Here is a 24,767-nt window from a genome sequence, read left to right as displayed (position 1 = left end):
AGGCTTTTGACAAAATTCAACAGCCCTTCATGCTAAAAACGCTCAATAAATTCGGTATTGATGGAACGTACCTCAAAATAATAAGAGCTATTTATGACAAACCCACAGCCAATATCATACTGAATGGGCAAAAACTGGAAAAATTCCCTTTGAAAACTGACACAAGACAGGGATGCCCTCTCTCACCACTCCTATTCAACATAGTGTTGGAAGTTCTGGCTAGGGCAATTAGGCAAGAGAAAGAAATCAAGGGTATTCAGTTAGGAAAAGAAGAAGTCAAATTGTCCCTCTTTGCAGATGACATGATTGTATATTTAGAAAACCCCATTGTCTCAGCCCAAAATCTCCTTAAGCTGATAAGCAACTTCAGCAAAGTCTCAGGATACAAAATTAATGTACAAAAATCACAAGCATTCTTATACACCAGTAACAGACAAACAGAGAGCCAAATCAGGAATGAACTTCCATTCACAATTGCTTCAAAGAGAATCAAATACCTAGGAATCCAACTTACAAGGGATGTAAAGGACCTCTTCAAGGACAACTACAAACCACTGCTCAGTGAAATAAAAGAGGACACAAACAAATGGAAGAACATACCATGCTCATGGATAGGAAGAATCAATATCGTGAAAATGGCCATACTGCCCAAGGTTATTTATAGATTCAATGCCATCCCCATCAAGCTACCAATGAGTTTCTTCACAGAATTGGAAAAAACTGCTTTAAAGTTCATATGGAACCAAAAAAGAGCCCGCATCTCCAAGACAATCCTAAGTCAAAAGAACAAAGCTGGAGGCATCACGCTACCTGACTTCAAACTATACTACAAGGCTACAGTAACCAAAACAGCATGGTACTGGTACCAAAACAGAGATATAGACCAATGGAACAGAACAGAGTCCTCAGAAATAATACCACACATCTACAGCCATCTGATCTTTGACAAACCTGAGAGAAACAAGAAATGGGGAAAGGATTCCCTATTTAATAAATGGTGCTGGGAAAATTGGCTAGCCATAAGTAGAAAGCTGAAACTGGATCCTTTCCTTACTCCTTATACGAAAATTAATTCAAGATGGATTAGAGACTTAAATGTTAGACCTAATACCATAAAAATCCTAGAGGAAAACCTAGGTAGTACCATTCAGGACATAGGCATGGGCAAAGACTTCATGTCTAAAACACCAAAAGCAACAGCAGCAAAAGCCAAAATTGACAAATGGGATCTCATTAAATTAAAGAGCTTCTGCACAGCAAAAGAAACTACCATCAGAGTGAACAGGCAACCTACAGAATGGGAGAAAATTTTTGCAATCTACTCATCTGACAAAGGGCTAATATCCAGAACCTACAAAGAACTCAAACAAATTTACAAGAAAAAAACAAACAACCCCATCAAAGAGTGGGCAAAGGATATGAACAGACATTTCTCAAAAGAAGACATTCATACAGCCAACAGACACATGAAAAAATGCTCATCATCACTGGCCATCAGAGAAATGCAAATCAAAACCACAATGAGATACCATCTCACACCAGTTAGAATGGCGATCATTAAAAAGTCAGGAAACAACAGGTGCTGGAGAGGATGTGGAGAAATAGGAACACTTTTACACTGTTGGTGGGATTGTAAACTAGTTCAACCATTATGGAAAACAGTATGGCGATTCCTCAAGGATCTAGAACTAGATGTACCATATGACCCAGCCATCCCATTACTGGGTATATACCCAAAGGATTATAAATTATGCTGCTATAAAGACACATGCACACGTATGTTTATTGCAGCACTATTCACAATAGCAAAGACTTGGAATCAACCCAAATGTCCATCAGTGACAGATTGGATTAAGAAAATGTGGCACATATACACCATGGAATACTATGCAGCCATCAAAAAGGATGAGTTTGCATCCTTTGTAGGGACATGGATGCAGCTGGAAACCGTCATTCTTAGCGAACTATCACAAGAACAGAAAACCAAACACCGCATGTTCTCACTCATAGGTGGGAACTGAACAATGAGATCACTTGGACTCAGGAAGGGGAACATCACACACAGGGGCCTGTCATGGGGAGGGGGGAGGGGGGAGGGATTGCATTGGGAGTTATACCTGATGTAAATGATGAGTTGATGGGTGCAGCACACCGACATGGCACAAGTATACATATGTAACAAACCTGCACGTTATGCACATGTACCCTACAACTTAAAGTATAATAATAATAAATAAATTTAAAAAAAATAAAAATAAAATAAAATAAAAATAAAAAATAAAAAAATAAAAAAATAAAAGATGTGGCCAGGCACAGTGGCTCATGCCTGTAATCCCAGCACTTTGGGAGGCTGAGGCGAGTGGATCATGAGGTCAGGAGTTCAAGACCAGCCTGGACAACATAGTGAAACCCCGTCTCTACTAAAAATACAAAAAAATTAGCCGGGCGTGGTGGCAGGCACCTGTAGTCCCAGCTACTCGGGAGGCTGAGGCAGGAGAATGGCATGAACCCGGGAGGCAGAGCTTGCAGTGAGCCAAGATCATGCCACACGGCACTCCAGCCCCGGTGACAGTGCAAGACTCCATTACCACCCCCCCACCCTAAGGAAAGGAAGAAGCAGCAGCAAAATAAAGTTAGACACATCCATCATCAGATTGAGATTCCAGGAGGTCAAACTTGCAAATACACACACTGGTGCATCTACACACTCCAAATGATAAGGAGCACAACCAAATATTGTCTATCATTCTACAGGTCTAAACAGTAGGGAGAGATCAAAGTCTTACGTGAGAAACCCCTGAGCACAGCTGACAGGAGCGAGAGCTGCACATACAGGTCTTCAGCCAGTACGGAAGCAGGGCTCAACTTTGACCTTCACTTTGAGTCCCAAGGACATTCCTTCTATCCATTCAGAATTTCTAGCTTGAAATCAGGAAGAAGTAAAAACCTTGACCTCATATTTGACTTCTGTATTCTATTTTCCCTATTAACGCTGCCTATCATAAAATACAATTAAATTAAAATTGTATATGAATTAAAACAATACTTTTACCAAATCCTTGTAAACTTGGGTCATTAGATGAATGAGAAATTTGCTTTTTACCATTTAGTTTCAGAACTTCTTTAAAAGTCACTAGTTCAAATCACTTATTCCTAAAATTACTTTGTCAATACTGATTTTCATGCATTCATTTCTAATTATGGTTGAATAACAGGAAATACAAAAATTGTTCTACATAAAACTATGGCCCTAAAGCATTGAACGCCAATGAATGACTGAAGCTGATTGAAGAAAGCATCTCTAAAAGCCCTCAACTGTCAATCCTACAATATAACGAAGGCAGATGATATTCTCAGAGACTCCTTTATATAGTTTCTCTCATAGTTTCATTTTTTAAAAAAATAAAAGAAATGCTGAAATGTGAAGTTCCTTTTCAGTATTGCAGTTTGTTCTAATGATATTGTAATTCCCCTCTGTAAGGAGTTCCATATTATTTCTTTTTCTCCACGCTGAACTGTAAGACAATAATATTATCCCTATGCTTATTACTACCCCCTCAACTTTATGAAGCACAAAATGCCTCCTTTCTGTTTTCTTGACGTACAGAATTTTGCTTCGGTAAGCCGAAGAGTTTTTTCCTAGCCTGTATGTGCTTGTTCTGTGTCAAGTCATTGTAAAGGAGCCGGTTTGAAAGCTTATCACCATTCATTCTGTACCTTTCCAACTCTGTCTCCCTGGTAACAGAAGCCTACAATTATGAGACAAGAACACAAAGGATTTGCCAAATTATCTAAATTCTAATACTCTAACATTTTATACCCTTCCACCTCCCATCCATGCATCTATTACTTTTTTCCCAAGTCTAAAGCGATGGTCTTCATCTTAGCTTCTCTATCTTCAGTTTCCCACTGGCCCAGTCATCTAAAATACGCATTCAGTTGAACCTTTTGGAAACTTTAGGCCTGTCATTCTTCCATAAAAAACTTTCACTGTGCCCCAAAACTCTCAGAACAAAGTACAAGTACTTCTGTTTGGTACTGTAGGATCTCTATGACTGCTATCTGTCACCTTTATTTTTTTTTTTTTCTTCTCTTTTCTTTTTTTGAGGCAGAGTTTCACTCTTGTTGCCTAGGCTGGAGTGCAGTGGTGTGATCTCGGCTCACTGCAACCTCTGCCTCCCGGGCTCAAGCGATTCTCCTGCCTCAGCCTTCCAAGTAGCTGGGATTATAAGCACCCGCCACCACACCCAGCTAATTTTTTTGTAGTTTTAGTAGAGACAGGGTTTCACTATGTTGGCCAGGCTGGTCTCAAACTCCTGACCTCAGGCAAAACACCGGCCTACCTTTCATACATATTTCTATGCTTCTGTGACTCTGGACACTATACAAGCTAGGTCAAGTTTGCCAGTCTTCCTATGTCCTGCTATTTCACACCGCTATAAACATTCTTAAATAAACAAAGCTCTGTTTTGAATTAAACATTTCCAAAGCAAAGTATTTCACTAGCTTCCTTCACCGTATGCTTGTTCCTAACAAGTATGCTTATTCCTTAGGATTCTCCACAGTTAATGGTGCCATTTCCCCAGTTGCTCAGGCCTGTTAAAGTACGACTTTCAACAAAGCAAAATCATGACTCTTATGTAATAAAAATCATGACTCTTATATAAATAAAAAATGAATGTGTGTCAAAGATCTTATTACTTAGTAATTAATGAGGAAACCAGTAAGATGTTAAAACCAGTTGAAATTAAAATTTGAAAAGCTAGGTGTTTAAAGGCAATTTTACAAAGTAATTTTATGATAAGACCGCCTGGTTAGATATATTAATAAAATGGGTTAATGTACAACAGGGCAACAAACTGTAATTTTTAAATCACCTTTTCCACCAGGTAAACATTATCTGTATCTCTACTAGACAAAAATCTGTACATTCACCCCTTCTCCTACAAGGTTTTACAACACCCAAGGAAACAGAAAATCAAAGGCAAAAGCCTACACTGAACGGAAAAGCACTCAGTAGTTGCTGTCATTTTTGTTTCAGAAAGTTCTTCTGATATTCTACCCCTTATGGTTATAAATAATCCTCAAATATTATTCTTTAAAGAAAAAGTCTAGCCTCATCAGGTTTGGTCTAATTATTCACATGGATGCAAGGCAACAAGAGTCCTAATTAAACATACAGGCCTTGAGTCTGATCTGAAAATCTACAGCCTTATAGTATTGAGCAACTATGAAAGATTAAGAATTTTCTGGGTAGATTTTTCATCAGAGGTTTCAGATTTGATTTTTTTAATCCTCACTTTTTTTATGCTGAGCGTAGGAGACCCAGCCCAAGATGTTTTCTCCAGCAGATTTCATATATTACCCATAAATCCAAGTGAATTCTTCTCTTCTTGATGGCTTCCAAATTCTCTAAGGCCTCTGATGTGGTAAGAAATCATACCTTCTGTGAAGCTGACGCTCTGTAAGCCAAGTGCCAAGCACCAAGCCAGGGTTCTTGGGAGACGTTGCAGGCACTGAATCCATACAAAACCAGTCTTGAGAACAGGCTTCCAAGTAAGTACTTGCTCTTTAATAGTGGGCTTTTCACAGCTGATTAAATGAGAATCATTCTCAAATGTGATACTGCTTGCACAATTGATTTTTCCAATTATGCTCTGATAAAAAGAGAGCAAGATTCTTATTGAATCTTACCCAAATAACTATATTGCCAAGTAAAGTCACAAATCTTAGTAACATAGCTGTTTCTGAATTCTAAGGAATGAGTGAGAATGAGATACCACTAAAAATGTTTCACTGCAGTTTACCAAAGCACAGTCTATTAAACTGAGGCTTAAAGACAGCTTGGGAAAAAGGAGAAAGGGCTTCCTCATGAAACAATAAATAATAGAGCATTCAAACAGCAGCAACATATCTAAACAAATAAGCACAATTAAATTAGTCTCATCAGTTCATTTAGTCCGTAGTAATTACGTTTCATTTCAATGGATACTGCTTTCATAAAGTATGTCTGCTGCTGGACTGAAAGAAGTCCTGGAAATCCTTAGTCCCTGATATAGTCTGCAAGTTGTCTAAGCAACACCTGTTTGGAAGGCTGTGCTTGACAATTCCCTGAAGGGGCAAAGGTTCATAATGCTGGTATAGACCTTTCCACAGGTTCTGAACTCCCCTTTGCTAAAGGTATAAACACTAGCCTGAAGCTTGTAGCAAAGTCACCAGGCAAACATTAGAAGGGAAAAGAGCTCTGCTTGATGGTAAGACTCATGGCTGAGGTTATATTCCAGGAACAATATTATCACAGCAGGCAAGAGTAAATTTCTTTTTTGGGATAGAGGACATAACTATTTCATAAGGGTTTGCCCTGAGCAAGAAGACATATGATGGATAGCAGAGGCACTGACAATTTCCAGGGTCCTCTCAAAACGTGTACACTCTATAAAATATTTATAAAAATGAGTAACATTTTGCTTATACAAATTTAACCTAGTGAAGGTTAAGCATCCTTCCTGATTTGACAACTATCTTCATGTAGTTCTCAAAATAGTTTGAGGTAATTAAGACGTATGGAACCCATGAAACGAACCCAATTATTTCCAGCATTATTTTACTTATAAAGTGAAAAAATAATCTTTATGAGGCCCCCCCAAAACTCAAAGATAGCATTAGATGGGCCAAGTGTGGTGGCTCACACCTGTAATCCCAGTACTTTGGGAGGCCGAAGCGGGTGGATCACAAGGTCAGGAGATCGAGACCATTCTGGCTAACACAGTGAAACCCCGTCTCTACTAAAAATACAAAAAATTAGTCTGGTGTGGTGGCGGGCGCCTGTACTCCCAGCTACTCGGGAGGCTGAGGCAGGAGAATGGCGTGAACCTGGGAGGCAGAGCTTGCAGTGAGCCGAGATTGCGCCACTGCACTCCAGCCTGGGCAACAGAGCGAGACTCCATCTCAAAAAAAAAAAAAAAAAAAGAGAGAGAGAAAAAAAAGATAGCATTAGATGTAAAAGGCATTTTACACTAAATTTTTTTTTTTCGAAATTTGCAATCAAATTGCAGAAGGCAAAAATCAAAGTGTTGTCAGAGGAAGTTTGCTCACTTAATTAGGATGGAACCACAGGGGCATGAGAAACAATATCTGATTACCTATTTAATCAACGTGGCAAACAGAAGAAGGCACACAAGTACCGGGAAACCTCAGTTCTTTACTAGTGAGGAAATTTGGTTCATTGAACTTCGTGTTTGTTTACATTTATTTATCTTGTTTTGTTTTTGTAAATAATCAAGGACATGGTAAGGTCCACACAAAGTTGAGACGCAGGATCCTTGCTACTTAGGCAGATTACTCTGCAGGTAAAGAATGATCATCTGTTCATCCTCTGTTAACTCTAAGGCCAATTTATCATTTTAACAGAAAGAAGTCATTTTCTAGTTTTGTTTTAATGTGAAGTTTGGCAGTAAAGTTTTCATGAGCTCCTTTTATTTATTTAAACTGTCTTGTGAATAATTCTATCAAAATGGAACAGAATTTACCAAAAAATTATCATGTTTCATTATTTCTTTACAGATTCTGATATTATAAAAACAAGGCAAATACAATTTGCTTCCTCAAACACTCTATAGCTAGCTCTCCACACTCATTATTCTCTTCATATACTGGAACACACTAATACTTTTCTTTGGGACTAGTCTTGTTTTGTATTTGTTTTTGTTTTCTTAGACAAATGCACTTATACTGTTGTGTTCCTTGTCATTATTGTTCCTTGTGATAACAGTAGTCCTAATTTTTAGCAGATATTACAACTCCCATTTCATAGACAAAGCTGGGTGGGAAATAACTGAGAACTGTCATAGACAGCACTTTAGCAGACTAGCAAAGCTCAAAAATACACAACACACACCTTCCTAAAGCTACATTCGTCCTTTTTGCACATTCTTAAAGTGACAAAAAATGGACATGTTTAATGATATGATCCATAAAATAAGAACCAAAAATATTAAAAAATTAACATCTGCTTAATGTTAAGTTGTTGTAATATTCTATCTTAGAAATTATTGAGGGATCTAAAATAATATATATTAATTAGCTCAATTTAATTTTAACCCAAATTTTGAAGTTACTCTGGGCCTTGAAATTATGTTTAAGCTACCATTCTATAAAACATAATCACTGTTATAAAATCATTGGTCAAAACTGTAATTCAATATATTTGAAAACATTTCATAATCTCAAACATTATTTAGAAGTAATACTATCTTACTTGGTTAGCAAACCAATATAAATACAGTAGTGTCGAAAACTCAGACTAAGTTGCTTCATGAGAAAAATTTAAATCTTATAAAGAATATAATGTAGTATATTATAATTGAAGTATCACAGAAAAGTTATATAACGTTCTTCTTAAGAAAAATGATTAAACCAATCTAATCAAAAATTCATCTTATGTGAAGTCTTAAAATGTTTCTTTTTAAGTGATTTCTGCAGGAATATTTTAAGTCTAGTACAATATTAGGAGGTAATCTGAATTTTCTAAACTTCTTATATTGAACATAATTTAAATATGAATAGTTACTGAATTCATTGTAAGATATAGGATGATTGAAGAATATAGGATATGGTGGATTGTGACATTTTAAATTATGGGTTTAAAAGTTTTGTATATCCCAATCTATTTTATTTTCTAAGACCTAAATATTAATGCACTGGTTCAATAACTAATCAGAAATAAAAGTTGACACAGATATAAAGCTAAACGACACCATGGGTAATAAGAAAGAGGAACAAGTGGCCAGGCATGGTGGCTGGCACCTGTAATCTCAGCACTTTGGGAGGCCAAGGTGGGTGGATCACCTGAGGTCATGAGTTTGACACCAGCCTGGCCAACATGGTGAAACTCCGTCTCTACTAAAAATACAAAAATTAGCCAGGCATGGTGGCATGTGCCTGTAATCCCAGCTATTCAGGAGGCTGAGGCAGGAGAATTGTCTGAACCAAGGAGGTGGAGGTTGCAGTGAGCCAAAATCATGCCACTGCATTCCAGCCCAGGTGACACAGCGATACTCTGCCTCAAAAAAAAGAACAAGCATATTTTTGACTATGTGTAATTATTTTAAATGAGCTGTCACATTTTAAATTTACCTAGAAATTAGACCATTTGCAGGCCCATTTCAGCAGGGAGGCAGAACGACAGAAAATCATACACATTTTCCACTAATGGACTCTTGCTGTGGGAAAGGGTGAGCTGTCCTGAAGACCTCTATCCAGTGTTCATAAGTTTATCACCCACCTCTAATAAAAAAGCAATCACTATATGAATTTATAGAAAACATTAATTTCATGTTTATTTTTAGCCTATGAATATAGTGACTTTCATTAATATACAATGTATTTTTATCACTTCTGAAACAAACGTTTTATCGAAGCTTTTTGTTTTCTGAAGTACACTAAATTTTCAATTTAATAATTTAGTTCAGTTAACACTCATTTTACTTCATGTGTACTAATAAATTATTCAACCTATTATTACCTTGTGGACTTCCATAATTTTTCAAATTGTAGTCAGCAACACTGTCTACAGCAGATTATTAAGAAGTAAAACCATATATAGAAAACATACATTTAATCTTTCTTAGATACAGTTTCATGTCTTGCTTAACAGCAGCTTTGGGGCCAAGCACAGACGGAAATTCTCCCAGGCCCAGCTCTACCTCTCTGACTCCAAGTAGGTTGAACGCTCCCACTTTCAGCACATTCAATCTTTTGGCAATGGAGATGCACAATGGAGATTCAGAAGTTGCCTGGAATCATAAATGGCTCCTCGGCTTGCCTATCTTTCTAGTTCCCTGTAGCCTGCCTGTGCTTCTCCTCCTGCTACCCAGATATGGCTACTAAGCCCTGACCTCACACTCCACACCCTCCTCCAGGCAGAGTGCACCTCCCATGGAAGGCTCTGAGCTGGAGAGGCACACACCACCGGTCCAGACCACACCTGGCAGTGGCAATCAGGGTCAAAGGCTAACACGTACTTGTAGGATGGAAATGGATTCTGTCTTATACTCAGTATCTAAAGATAGGGCTGGTGATCATTGGAGCCATCATCACTGCCAGCCTGCACAGACCTAATCTCTCCTTGGGAGAGTATGTATCTACAGCCTAAAGTCTGAAACATTTTCCCAAAGCCTTAACCTTCCATTAAAAAAAAAAAAAGCCATTGAATCTCTTCAGAAAGGCAGGTACTCCCCACAAAAAAGAACAAGATTCCCATAAATACAGTGGTCTATCCCCTAGCTGGTCCTAAGTATAGAACCCCAATTATCTTAGTAAACTTGTAGCTAAGTACCACTAGCCAATGCTAACCTGACCCCATTTACAAAAAATAAATTTCAGAGATTTAAATTGTGTATGTGTGCATTTAAAAATCTGAAAGCAGTAGGTATACTGCAAAGAATATGGTTTGAAATCCTATAGATTTGGTTGAAGTCCCAGCACTGACACTAAATAGCTGTATGTTATTGGAAAACTACCAGAAGCTTATCTAAGTAAGGCTTAGAAAAAACAGTCAAGTTATTTTTATGATTAATAAGAGGATGCATATAGAGAACTTAGCATAGTTCTTGGAATATAATAATATGTTGCGGACAGTCAGGGACCCCGAACGGAGGGACCGGCTGAAGCCATGGCAGAAGAACATAAATTGTGAAGATTTCATGGACACTTATTAGTTCCCCAAATTAATACTTTTATAATTTCTTACGCCTGTCTTTACTGCAATCTCTGAACATAAATTGTGAAGATTTCATGGACACTTATCACTTCCCCAATCGATACCCTTTTGATTTCCTATGCCTGTCTTTACTTTAATCTCTTAATCGCATCATTTTCGAAACTCGATGAGGATATATGTCGCCTCAGGACCCTGAGATGATTGTGTTAACTGCACAAATTGTTTGTAGAGCGTGTGTGCTTGAACAGTATGAAATCTGGGCACCTTGAAAAAAGAACAGGATAACAGCAATGTTCAGACAACAAGGGAGATAACCTTAAACTCTGACTGCCGGTGAGCCGGGCAGAAGAGAAACATATTTCTCTTCTTTCTAAAGCAAATATGAGAAACAACGCTGAATTCTTTTTCTCAGCAAGGAACATCCCTGAGAAAGAGAATGGCCCCTGAGGGTAGGTCTCTGAAATGGCCGCTTTAGGGGCGGCCGTCTTTTACGATCGAAGACTAAGGGATGAAACAAGCCCCGGTCTCCTGTAGCGCTCCCAGGCTTATTAGGATGAGGAAATTTCTGCCTAATAAATTTTCGTCAGACCGGTTGTCTGCTCTCAAACCCCGTATCCTGATAACATGTTATCAATGACAATGTGTGCCCAAAACTTCATTAGCAATTTTAATTTCGCCCCATCCTGTGGTCCTGTGATCCCGCCCTGCCTCCGTTTGCTTTGTGATATTTTATTACCTTGTGAAGCATGTGATCTCTGTGACCCACACCCTATTCGTGCACTCCCTCCCCTTTTGAAAATCGTAAATAAAAACTTGCTGGTTTTACGGCTCAGGGAGCACCATGGAACCTGCCGACATATGATGTCTCCCCCGGACACCCAGCTTTAAAATTTCTCTCTTTTGTACTCTTTCTCTTTATTTCTCAGACCAGCCAATGCTTAGGGAAATAGAAAAGAACCCATGCTGAATATCAGGGGTGGGGTTTCCCCCAATAATAATAGTCATAGCTTATTGAGCAACAGCTATTAATATTATTGAATACCATTTCAGTGTATTCAACTTTTCTTTCTGTGGCTTATTAATAGAGTATCTACTAAACTGCATATTCAATTCCATGTCTTTATTTTTCATGTTGTAATATTGTCCACTAAAATAAAATACATATGATTAAAAAATAATAATAATAATATTGTCCATATTAAAACAGCCTTATTTACAATTTTGTTGACTACTGTTCTATTGAATACTGACAGCCTAATTTATGAAGGTCTGTGAACTTTGCTATCTTCCTAACATGATTCTATACAGGAAATTACATAAAATATCAAAAAAAAAAAAAAAAGGAAAAGAAAGTATGGTAACTGTTACAGTCTCATTCATGAAAAACACAGGCTATCCAAACTAAAAATCCAAGGGATGAAATCTTCAAGGCCACCAGCTGATTTTTGTGCATCAACAAGCAGTCACTCAGTTATGCATCTGAGCTATGGCAAACCTTTAACTGTCTTACAGAAGACAGCTAAGAGCTACAATAAAAGAGGTCAATTGCAGCTCTTCTTTCACAGAGTTTTCTCTTTTATAGCATGAAAAAAAAAAGTCAGGAATTCCTTAATAATTTCTTTGATCCTATACATTTTTTGTTGGCATAGTTGTTTAGCTATATGGGCCACTACATGAAATGCTAAGGAAGAAATTTGTGGGGGGAAAAAGTGCTTTCTGTCATACTCAAAAACTGTCTTTTGAAAACTAAATTGTGCTTGCAAGGAAAAAGTATTCACATAAAAGTAATAATCAACAAATCAGATGTAACTGATGAGATTATTTTACACCCACCTTGCTTCTATTCACGTACTCTACTTCTGTGTCTTCTCAAAAGACTCCCACCAAACCCCATTCTTGTTATTTCCAGAATGAAAGGAGACAAATTCTGACCCAGAGGAACAGTGCATAAACTTTCTTTCTTTTTTTCTTTGAGATGGAGTCTCACTCTGTCACCCAGGCTGGAGTGCAGTGGCACGATCTCGGCTCACTACAAGCTCCGCCTCCCAGGTTCATGTCATTCTCTTGCCTCAGGCTCCCGAGTAGCTGGGACTACAGGCGCCCGCCACCGTGCCTGGCTAAGTTTTTGTATTTTTAGTAGGGACGGGGTTTCACTGTGTTAGCCAGGATGGTCTCGTTCTCCTGACCTCGTGATCTGCCCGCCTCGGCCTCCCAAAGTGCTGGGATTACAGGCATGAGCCACTGCGCTTGGCCTAAATTTTCTAAAGCAGATTCCAGTTTTCCCAATAAAATCATACAAAGAAACCAAACATATAAAATAAATAAAAGGTTTTTAAAATTAAAATAGAACTCATTGTTATTTTTAATTTTTTAAATTTTTTTAGAGAGAGAGTCTCTCTCTTCTGCCCAGGCTAGAGTGCAGTGGTGTGATCACTGCAGCCTCGACACACTGGGCTCCAGGGTCCTCCCACTTCAGCATCCTGAGTAGCTGCTGCTCACCAAGGAAGCAGAAGGTTTATTTCTGAGTTCAGTCAGATCAGAGCCTCAAAATTTTCCCTACTTTACATTCCTCTTCTTGCCTCTTTCCTCTGTCACCACTTTATCTATCACTCCTCTATTGCAAACAATGAAGAAACACTTTCTTTCCAGCTATTTAATATCACGTTAGGGCTCCTAGTGCTAGGTCCTAGTACCAGCTCTATATGCCTACAGTTAAAAAAAAAAAAAAAAAAAAAAATTCTATGGGGCAAAATTTGTCGAGTACTAGAAAACTTCCTAAATATTCCCCCATATCATCCATTCCCAACTAATTACAGAAAGGTCGCAATGTTTCTGTTATAAATCAACAAATATCCAAGGAAAGGTGTAAAAAGGAGACTAGCTATATAAAATGGCAGCATTATATAACTCAACTATAATATTAAATATCACATGTAACTACTTGACAAAAGAAAGACAGCCTTCTCCAGCAAGCTTCAAAATGCTCTGCCTGAAGAATGTATTTTATAATCACATTTTTGTAATAGAGATCTCTGTACCGTGATTTTACATTATACTAAATGGGATTCCAATGGTCACTATGTTTAAAGCATGGCAGCATTCTTTCTATACGCAACACTTTTGAGGTAATTAAATCCTTGGTGTTCTCTCTCTCTCTTTTTTTTTTTTTTTTTTTTTTTTTTTTGAGATGGAGTCTTGCTCTGTTTCCCAAGCTGGAGTGTAGTGGTGCGATCTTGGCTCACTGCAACCTCCAGCTCCCGGGTTCAAGTGATTCTCCTGCCTCAGCCTCCTGAGTAGCCGGGATTACAAGCATGCACCACCACACCTGGCTAATGTTTGTATTTTTAGTAGAGATGGGGTTTCACCATGTTGGCCAGGTTGGTCTCGAACTCCTGACCTCAAGTGATCTGCCTGCCTCAACCTCCCAAAGTGCTGGGATTATAGGCGTGAGCCACCACAACTGGCCAGTGTTCTCTCTTTTACTCTTAAATATCATCTTGACAGTTTGTGAGTAAGCTCCTTTTACCAATAGGCACTGATCTCATGGAGTGTACACAAACATATAGCCTCATATGTTACGTGTTAACTTAGCTGGGCTCTGGTGCTCAGTTAGGTCAAACACTCATCTAGATATGGCTGTGAAGGTGTTTTGTAGACATAATTACCATCTGCAATCAGTTGACTATAAGTAAATAAGTTTACCCTAAAAAATTTGGGTGTCCTCATCTAATCAGGTGAAGGTCACATGAGCAAAAAACACATTTCTTGAAGAGAAGGAATTCTGCCTCAAGACTATACCACAGGAACTCCATCTGAGTTTCCAGTCTGCCTTACAAATTTCAGACTTGCCAACCCCCACAACCATGAGCCAATTCCTTAACATATATATGTAATATAACATATATATTTCTTACACACACACACATATATATATATACTTTTGTTTCTCTGGAGAACCTTGACTGATATACATACTAAATCTCCATCAATATAATATTCAACAACTATTTATTGAGTGCATTTACATGCCAAACACTGTTCTAGATGCAGGTAATATAACCATAAATAAAACAGACAAAAATCTCTAGTTTCATAGGGCTTATATTTTAGTGGTACTAAGATGACTAGCAAACTGTTAGTTAAGGTAATATAATTGATCATACAATCCAGAGCACTTTTAAGATAAGGGTGAAATAGGGTACTGGTAATGATTTTGCCAGGGCAGCATGTCTAACCCAGAGCCATCTTGACAAACCAGGATGGTACAGATCATCTGAGCCTTTAGGGAAACTGAAGCCCATCTCCCCTACATGACCATGCATCTGGCTAATTGTAGAAAGTCAAAGGTATATGTCATTAATCAAAGTTGAGGAACAGACTTGTAGACTCAAGAGAGATTTGGGTTCCAATTCTCGGTTACACATTATAAAAAGTATTAAACTTTTATGAGTCTCAATCATGCCATTTAGAAATCCATATAATGTGAGAACTAATGATACACATATGAACAGCATATACAGAAAGAACTGGAACCTGCCAGCCCTTCAGTAAAGTGCATGTAAAGTAAGTAATTAAGCTGAGCAGGGCTGGGCATTAAGTGGTGCACTGAAAACTTTTGTACATAAATATGTCTTTCTATACTACTTTATTTTTTAACATATGTGAATGTATGTCATTGGTTTTAACATTTTTGAAGAAAAGAGAGAAATCTGAACATTCTTCCTGGGAATTAGACAGCAAAGTGCACCAGAAATGATGAAATGATGGCAAGGCTATAATTTAGAGCATGGACATACGTAACTCTCAAGCGACCATTTATCACTGTTAAGATTGCTAAAAGTGACTTTAGGTTTACCTTTAAAAAGTTTCATATCCATTAAACTGAATTTTACACCAATATATACCGAAGTAGACACTGCCTTAGAAGCAGGTCCAACAATCCTCCTGCCCTGCTGGAAACTGTTGCTAGGAGACAAGAGTGAAAAGAACACTTCCTCTCCAGTGTGACCACAGGAGCTGCAACTCCTGCACACCCTCCACAATGCTTTTGAAGCGGGTTTGAAAACTCTCTGCCTATGGCTGAAACCTCAGAGAGATTTTAGCAGTCTACAAAGTATATAAATATCTGTAGGTATGATCTCAAGAGTGAGAAAAACTTTCCTTTGTCCCCTAATATTTTTCCATTGGCTTATCCTCTAGTCCAATAATCTTTGTCCATTCCCTCGGAGTCTTCCCAACAAAGGTACAAAATTAAGGGAACTTGCGGTGAAGATGATCTATCACATCTGTGAGAGGAAGGATGAGGTTACTCACACATAAGGGCAGCATGGGTGCGACAACTGTTTCAGAAAGCAAAGTCCCAAATGCCCCAAAACTGTATTTATGTTCTTGTGTTTGGTGGTGGAGAGAATGTGAGGGAATGAAAGGTAGAGAAGATCTAAGGAGAGGAAAGATGAGAAACACACGGCCTTTTCTAGATAGGATAGGCCAGAGCAGGAGTTCATACTGAAATACTTCATAATCCTGCAAGGCTTAGTCAACTGAGAGCAACCACACAATTTTTTTTTTTTGTTTTTGTGTTTTTTTTGTCTAAACTGGAAAGAAACATTGAGTTTCCTTCTGATTATAAATGTAAGGCTCATTACAAACCTACATTCTCCTGGTACATTTTTCAGAAAACAGAGAAAGTGAAAATCTCTCAAATGACACCGCCATCAAGGATGTTCCCCCTGCATGATCACACACACACACACACACACACACGTGCACACACTAACACACTTATGTGGAACTCTATAAGTCTGAAAATAAGACAAGTTCCCTCCATCACCATAAATAATCTATCCTTCTGAAAAGGAGACTCCATCTATTCCTGTCTTCACTTTACCAGATTACCAAATGCTCTCTCAATTATCACATTTTGAATGAGAAAGTAGTTTGAGGAGACACATTAACCTGAAACAACCTCCATACAGAATTAGTAATTATTTCATAATAGTTACACCTCATAACCACAAATATTAACTCTTGTAAACAAGCTTTTAAGGATCACTTTTAGAAAGTTACACTGTGCTCACACTGACCAGATCCTCAGTATATGCCTATGGGAAGAATGAAAAAAGCAGGCTTCTCAGGTTACATAAGTGGATTTAGAGTGCTCTAACTCAAGCAACTTCAGGCAGTGCTGGTGCTGATATATGTGAAAAGTGTGAATAAAATTCTTCCATGATAATGACAAAAATAATATTTCTAAATTACTATCTTATTTGTATAGTTGATTTTCAGTCACACATAAATTAATTGCTATAAGTAGACAGTTGACTTTTGCATCTTTATCCCTAAAATTTCATATGCATAATGTGGCCCACACACTTTTAAAAATAATATTCAGATATTTAAGGATTACCTTATGTTGGGATTTCTCAACCACAGTACTACTGACATTTTGGGTCAGACAGTTCTTTGTCATTGGGGTGGTCCTATGACTTGAATGCTCAGCAACCTACCTGACTTCTGCCCACTGGATGCCAGTAGCACCCCTCAATGTAACAGCCCCAAATTTTGTCAACTTCCACTGGTGGCAAAACCGCCACAAGTTCATCTTTATATTTAGGGTCACCTCATATTTGGGCATACATGGTATCTAGCTTGTCTTTACAAAATTGGATCCTAAGGACACAATTTTATAACCTGCTCTTCCAGCTGACTGATACGGCATGGCGATCTTCTCAGCTCATTATGTACACATTGTCAGTGTGTTCTTAACTGCTGCACTATGCCTCAGTAACAGGTTGTGTCATAAGTGTTGTACCAGTTAACAATTGTTTCCAATTTCTCAGTATCATAAATAATGTCTCTATTATTTCATATATAAATTCCTTTAAATATGTTCAATTAGTTCCTTATATTTTAAGACCAATAGCATCCTTAGAATTCATTTTAAATTTAGTTTAAATATACCTGAAGTCAAAGGATTAAAAAAAGCAATAAAACATAATGTAACATCAAAACAAATACATTTTAGATTACTTATTGTTTATGGTTTCTACCCATGTCACTCTTCTATTAGAATTGAGACCAGCCAGGTGCAGTGGCTCATGCCTGTAATCCCAGCACTTTGGGAGGCTGAGGTGGAAAGACTGCTTGAGCTCAGGAGTTCAAAACCAGCCTGGGCAACAGGTGAATGACACCTCCTCTTTATTAAAAAAAAAAAAAAAAGAAGAAGACGAAGACGACGAAGACGAAGACGAAGAAGAAGAAGAAACTATAAACACAAATAATTGAGAAGTAAACCCCCTGTTAAGATGTATTAAAAATTCCATCTAAATGACTAAAAGCTTTGCTTTTTCATCATTATTCTGAGCACCTTTTTCAAATACAAAATATATAAAACAGGCCCTTCAGAGATCCATATGTATGAAAACTATACAGCTTCTAGCATCTTTTCCTTTAGAAACTCTATGTAGTAATTCAAAAACAAAACCAAAAATCTAGTCAATCAATGATTTGAAGATATTTTATTACTAGCTGTAATAAACAATTTTAAGAGAAGTCTTTGGGTTTCTTGCTCTAGAGAATTCTAACTGAGTTTAAAAGATTTAAAAATTGATTACTGCATTGTGTTTTGGATTCAGGAAGGATACACAAACAGTTTAATGAGACTGGAAAGAGGTCCAAAGCATTTTCAACTGTACCTATAAACTTGAACTTCTTGAAAGCATTTTCTAAAGCAAATATGTCAAGACATGAAGACTGATTAATTCAGAATGGGAGTTTGTGTTTGTGTGCATGTCTGTGTGCGTGTCTGTGTGTTTGTGTGCGTGTCTGTGTGTGTGTCTCTGTGTGTATAGGCATGTTCTTTGAAATATGTTAAGGACTTTTCATAAACATTTTTTTTAAATCAACTCAAAATGTAATAGGATGTTACAAATAATCTTCTCATAAAAAACTCAGAAAATTTCCCTGGAATTAGTGTTACCTTTTCAATAGATAAAATGGGTAAATAAACATTATTTTGGTAAATTTTCTGTATGTGGAATCTTAGGTGATAGAATTTGTTTCCAGATGACCCAGGTCTGATCCTCAATTCCTTATATTCACATTAAATTATTTATACGGTTTTTAAATTTTTTTCTGCCTAAGTTTTCCCTTGCATAAAAGACAAATCGTTATAATATCTACTTCACAGTGCTACTGTGAGAATAGCAGAGGAAACGTTTCTAAAAAGTACCTTCTAAAATATAAAGCCACAGTATTCTAACTGGTTGCCTAACGGTATCTAAATATTCTTTATGGTAATTAAAACAGATTAAGAATTACAGTGTATTATTCTTCAGTGTTGAGCATGGCCCCTTTTAAATCTTAGTATTTATAAAACAATTTCAATGAATAACCATTTATACACATATAGGCAGAAACAAAAACTGCTTTCTTTGTTCAATAAGTACCTACTCACTGACACTCTTTTTGAAGGCAGAGAGGACTTTAGGTACTTCACATAAAGTAAGTGGTTTTGTATTTCACATTATTTGAGCCTATCAAAAATCACGTGCTATAGAAAAGAATGATCTTACTACATCTATTTCAGATACAGGAAAACAGAAGTGTTGAAAGTTGAGAGACTTGTTTAAAGTAGTGATAGGATCAAGCCTAACAGTCGAGCTTCCACATTTGTGACAAACAACCTTTGCTATTATTGTAGCTCCCCTTCTGGCCCACTGTGAAAAGCCATGTTCATAAACATGTTTTTAACAGTTATCAAGTTATGGATTAAGAAATATTATATCATCCTATCAGATGCACATTACCAGTATCCCTATTTCATACAAAGGAAAACTGAGGGATAGTTTAAGTAATTTGCATAAAATCACGCAGCTGGTAAATAACAGTGGCAGATTTTGAACCCATGTTACCTGCCTGAGGAGCCTGACTTCCCAACCATGATTTGTGCCACACACATTCAACTGGCATTAGATAACAACAATCTATTTTACTACATCAGAATATGATTAATTTACCTTTCCTCATAATGATAAAAGATCATCCAATAGCATCTTCTAAATTGACATTTATCCTTCAAAATTTATTTTCCAATCTTCTGATTCATTTAAGAGAAAACAATTTTTTAAGGTTTACTGTATTAGTCCATTCTGATGCTGCCAATGAAGACATACCCGAGACTGGGTAATTTATAAAGGAAAGATGTTTGAGTGACTCACAGTTCCGCATGGCTATGGAGGCCTCAGGAAACTTACAATCACGGCGGAAGGGGAAGCAAACATGCCCTTCTTCACAAGGTGGCAGCAAGGAGAAGTGCAGAGCGAAGTGGGGGAAAAAATCCCCATATAAAACCATAAGGATTATGGGAACTACAATTCAAGATGAGATTTGATTCGTGACATAGCCAAACCATATCATTTACTTAAAAAAAACTCATAATCTTTCAAACAAAAATAATACTCTAGTCTTTTTAATTAAACCTCAATATGATTTTCTAAGAGTTCTATATGTATAGTTACACCAATCTAAATTTTAATAATTAGAAAATGTTATTCATCTTTTTCATAAATTTCATACATTTTTTAATTCCACAAAAAAATTATTATTACAATATATTAGTGATTTTGCCATTCTGATCTACAATATAGTTGTTATGCTTTAAATATTTTATCACATTCATTCTGAATAAAACTATGAGCTCTATCTGCCACGAATTCTATAAAAAAGGAAAATCACAATTGGATTAACCACTGAGTATTTAAGAATTTCCTTGGTAGTTTTTTGATTAGTAATTGTATTCCAACATTTTCAAAAGTAAACAGCAGGGATTTTTGCCTCTAGAAACTTTATCTAGCAGCCTACTATAACTATGTAGTCTTCCAGAAACAGTTGTGTCTCCTTTATTTTTTAAGCGTATATACAAAGAGAGAGTATATACAAATTAACACTAATTAGCAAGTCAGAAAAGCATGTTTTTCTCCTTAGCTCTTATGAGTGTTCATATATAATTTGCTCCAAAAGAAATTTTGGTAAGTTACAGTACTGCCAAAACTACTTTAATTTTATAGTTTTAATAGGGAATAAAACAGAATTATAGAAATACCCTTCGGAATTCAATCATAGAAAGGAAAGATTCAATTACTTGGAAGGTCTTTGGCACTGTGAAATAGATATACAGAAAATGGGAGGCAGACTTGGGTCATCATTAACTGTAATCCCATATGGCATTTCCTCCTCTGAGCTTCTGCTACAATCTATTTACATAAAATATGAACTGCAAACCAATAATTACAAACACACATAACACACATAAATGAGAGATAACTATGCTGAGTGAAATGTAAACTGACTTTTAATTATTCATTAATAGTAATTTAGAATATTAGGGGGTATGACACAATGTTCTCCTCAGGGTCCCTATACACCAGGAATTCACCTCATTTCAGATTAACAACCCAGTATAAAAAGACCTGTTAGGCCCAAATTATATAAATTCTTCTTGAACAGAATAGGGTCCAATAACAACCTGTATTATTCTAAATGCTAGTCTACATGCAAGGACTAAATGGCATAAAGTGTACACTTAGAACAGTACCAAGTGCATAGGTGACACTCACTAGCAAGAGCAGTTACAGAAACATTCTCTCTACTGGTAACTTTTCAGCTAATATATATTAATTTAAGAGTAAGAACTAATTTGGGATATAGAGAAACACAATCCACTCTCAGTACTTTTAAGTCAAATCGTTGATCATCAAAGATTCTACAATGAGCTTTAAGATCCTTCTCAATCTGCGGCCCTATGTAGCCACTACCAACTGAATGGAGCTGGCAGGCAAGATGGAAGTTATCTGACATTTAATGACCTGTGATCTCGTCTTTCCCAGAAATCAAGATGCTAGTGAATGGCCTCACCCTCCATCCCACTATTTAAGCTAAAAGGTGTATGTCATACTTGAACCTCTCTTTCACATGTAGTCCACCCTCAATCCGACAATTGAATTGCCCTTCTAGGCAGCGAATCTATCCCATTAGCACTGTCTCTGCCACAGCACATGAATGCAAGTCTGTAATTACCTCCTACCATCCTTTCCTGTCCCCTATAACCCTTGCTTCTCCCTGCAATGAGAGTCTTAGTTTTGAAGTGCACATATAATCCTACAGCCACCACCATCCCAACCCAATCCTGAAACAGCTTTACATTCCTCTTGATCTTGAACATAGGCCTTTATCCTTAACAAGACCTTCCAATAGCTGGCCTTCCAGATGTATCCCAGCCTAAGACATACTCCTTCCCTTTCCCCCTTGATACTCCAGCCATACTCCTCTGAATCCCAGGCACCCACCCTCCAGGTACTCTCCTAGCACAAAGCCTTAGTCAGGAGCTTTCCTCTTCTCTTGGCTTTGTTAAACTCCTACTTTCAGAACTCAGCTATACTGTCCCAGGACTCGTGCCTACACCACCCTACTTTACAGATGCTTGTCGTATCATATCAACTTGCCATAAGTTTAATTTTACTGACCCTTGAGGACAGGGGCGAAATTTGTGGTGTGCTTGTTCATATTAAATGAACACCACCTAGTACAGGGCCTAGCAATGGTAGAGGCTAAACAAATCCTGCTTAAAAGCTAGAATGAATGAACGAATGAAAAAAATGAATAAATTGATGCAATTATCCATAGTAGATTATTATATCCTTGACAGAGCCAGTATTACAAAAGATTTGGCTCCTAATTAAACAGACAAGTTTTGTATACACGTTATTCTATTCATTTGATACTATTGCATTTGTTCAGTATTGCAGATAAACCACAAATTAATTGCAGTAATAATTACATGTGGGTATGATCAAAATCCCCAAATCTACATTAACAAAGTTCCTTAAAATCAAAGTTGAGTAAATTCATATCAACTTTCCATCAATATGTGTTTTACTACATTCATTTAATAATTCCAACAATTATTAAATTTAAAAAAATACAGGAGGCCAGGCGCAGTGGCTCAAGCCTGTAATCCCAGCACTTTGGGAAGCCGAGACAGGCGCATCACGAGGTCAGGAGATCGAGACCATCCTGGCTAACACAGTGAAACCCCGTCTCTACTAAAAAATACAAAAAACTAGCCAGGCGAGGTGGCGGCCGCCTGTAGTCCCAGCTACTCGGGAGGCTGAGGCAGGAGAATGGCGTGAACCCGGGAGGCGGAGCTTGCAGTGAGCCGAGATCGCGCCCCTGCACTCCAGCCTGGGCGACAGAGCGAGACTCTGTCTCAAAAAAAAAAAACAAAAAACAAAAAACAAACAAACAAACAAAAAAAACAGGAAGCTAAGCAACAAAAAGTCCTTTTAAGATTTTTCAGGGCAAAGAATACATAATGTTTCATCTTTTAAAGTAGAACCCTGGCATCCAAAAGTTGTTTTTGCCATATTTTCTTTTTCTTTTTCTTTTTTTTTTTTTTTTGAGACGGAGTCTTGCTCTGTGCCCCAGGCTGGAGTGCAGTGGCGCGATCTCGGCTCACTGCAAGCTCCGCCCCCCAGGTTCACGCCATTCTCCTGCCTCAGCCTCCCGAGTAGCTGGGACTACAGGCGCCCGCCACCTCGCCCGGCTAATTTTCTTGTATTTTTAGTACAGACGGGGTTTCACCGTGTTAGCCAAGATGGTCTCGATGTCCTGACCTCGTGATCCGCCCGCCTCGGCCTCCCAAAGTGCTGGGATTACAGGCTTGAGCCACCGCGCCCGGCCAATTTTTTGCCATATTTTCAATGATAATTTTTAAAAGTTACACTTGGTAAATTCAAATGGCTGAAAGAAAACATCTATAATAAATCTTTCTCATGGAAATCCACAATGAAAATGAGTGGAAGACCCTCCATATTGTAGTCAGATGTGAACACCCCTGTCATGACTCATGACTGCTGCCATTTCAGTATGGTCTGGTGTCAGAACATAGTAGGGACATGAAGGTTCCGGGCCCAGCACAAGCACCAAATTACTGGCAAACACTGTCAATGGAGGCTTGTTTCTGCAGCTCAAAATCTAAAATGATATCTCTGCATCACAGGATTACAGGAAGAAGATGATGTAGGTATTTAAGAATTCATAAAAAATATAATACTATAAAATGTCACGAGAACAATTCTGAGATTTTGGAGTCATTTATGACAAGGCATGCAAACAGATTGCCAACTCTTGTGGCAAAATCAAACCTCTGCATGGTACAACATTCCCAAATTCCACGATAACTGAACCAGATGCACTTAAAAATCGCTGCATTGCATTGGTGCCACAGTTTTTTTGTTCCTATACATTTCTTACAATATATTGTATAGGCCTTCAAGAAGTTTGTAGTGAGCAAGCATTGTATCTATTCAACTTTCTTTCTGTAGAGTCTAGGTCTTTATGCAAAGACATACCTAATAAAATGCTTGTGAAGCTTCATACAACAATGAGATAATATTTACTCAAAATAAGACAAATAATATTCTGCACTCAAAGCCACAGTAACCTATGATATAAGAAACAGTGTGTTGGCCGGGTGCAGTGGCTCACACCAACACTTTGGGAGGCTGAGGCGGGCGGATCATCTGAGGTAAGGAGTTCAAGAGCAGCCTGGCCAACATGGTGAAACCCCCCCTCTACAAATATAAAAAAATTAGCCGGGCATGATGGCGGGTGCCTGTAATCTCAGCTACTAGGGAGGCTAAGGCAGAAGAATCGCTTAAACCCAGGAGGCAGATGTTGCAGTAAGCCAAGATGCTGAAACTGTACTATAGCCTGGGCAAGAGAGTGAGACTCTGTCTTAAAAAAAAAAAAAAAAAAAAAAAAAAAGAAAAGAAAAAGAAATAGCCTGAAGATCTGAACTTAAATCATCTACACATCCCATTCTAAGCACTAACTAAGTACTTACAATGCCAGTATCACATAAGTCATTTGGATCGCAAGTACAACTCAAGACAAACTATATTTTAAAGATCTTTAAGAAGGATTTTTAAATGGGTACATGTATTTTAAAATGTTATGACATTTAAAACAAGTCCCGGTCTTACCAATT

General features: G+C 37.6%; 1 protein-coding gene and 1 long non-coding RNA gene across 11 annotated transcripts in view; both read right to left on the bottom strand.

The window, feature by feature from the left end:
* Positions 1-22,808, bottom strand: part of LOC139363057 (uncharacterized) — a 92,630-nt gene extending 69,822 nt beyond the window's left edge. The window contains exon 1 of the long non-coding RNA XR_011622937.1: positions 2,787-22,808. This is a non-coding gene — a long non-coding RNA (uncharacterized lncRNA). The remainder of the gene's footprint in view (positions 1-2,786) is intronic.
* Positions 1-24,767, bottom strand: part of PRKN (parkin RBR E3 ubiquitin protein ligase) — a 1,377,649-nt gene that overhangs the window by 1,283,098 nt on the left and 69,784 nt on the right. The window lies entirely within an intron of this gene.

The sequence above is a fragment of the Macaca nemestrina genome, chromosome 5 (assembly GCF_043159975.1).
Source record: "Macaca nemestrina isolate mMacNem1 chromosome 5, mMacNem.hap1, whole genome shotgun sequence".
NCBI classification, from domain to species: Eukaryota; Metazoa; Chordata; class Mammalia; order Primates; family Cercopithecidae; genus Macaca; species Macaca nemestrina.
The sequence above is the reverse complement of the archived record's forward strand: the minus strand, read 5'-3'. Positions and strand labels throughout refer to the sequence as shown.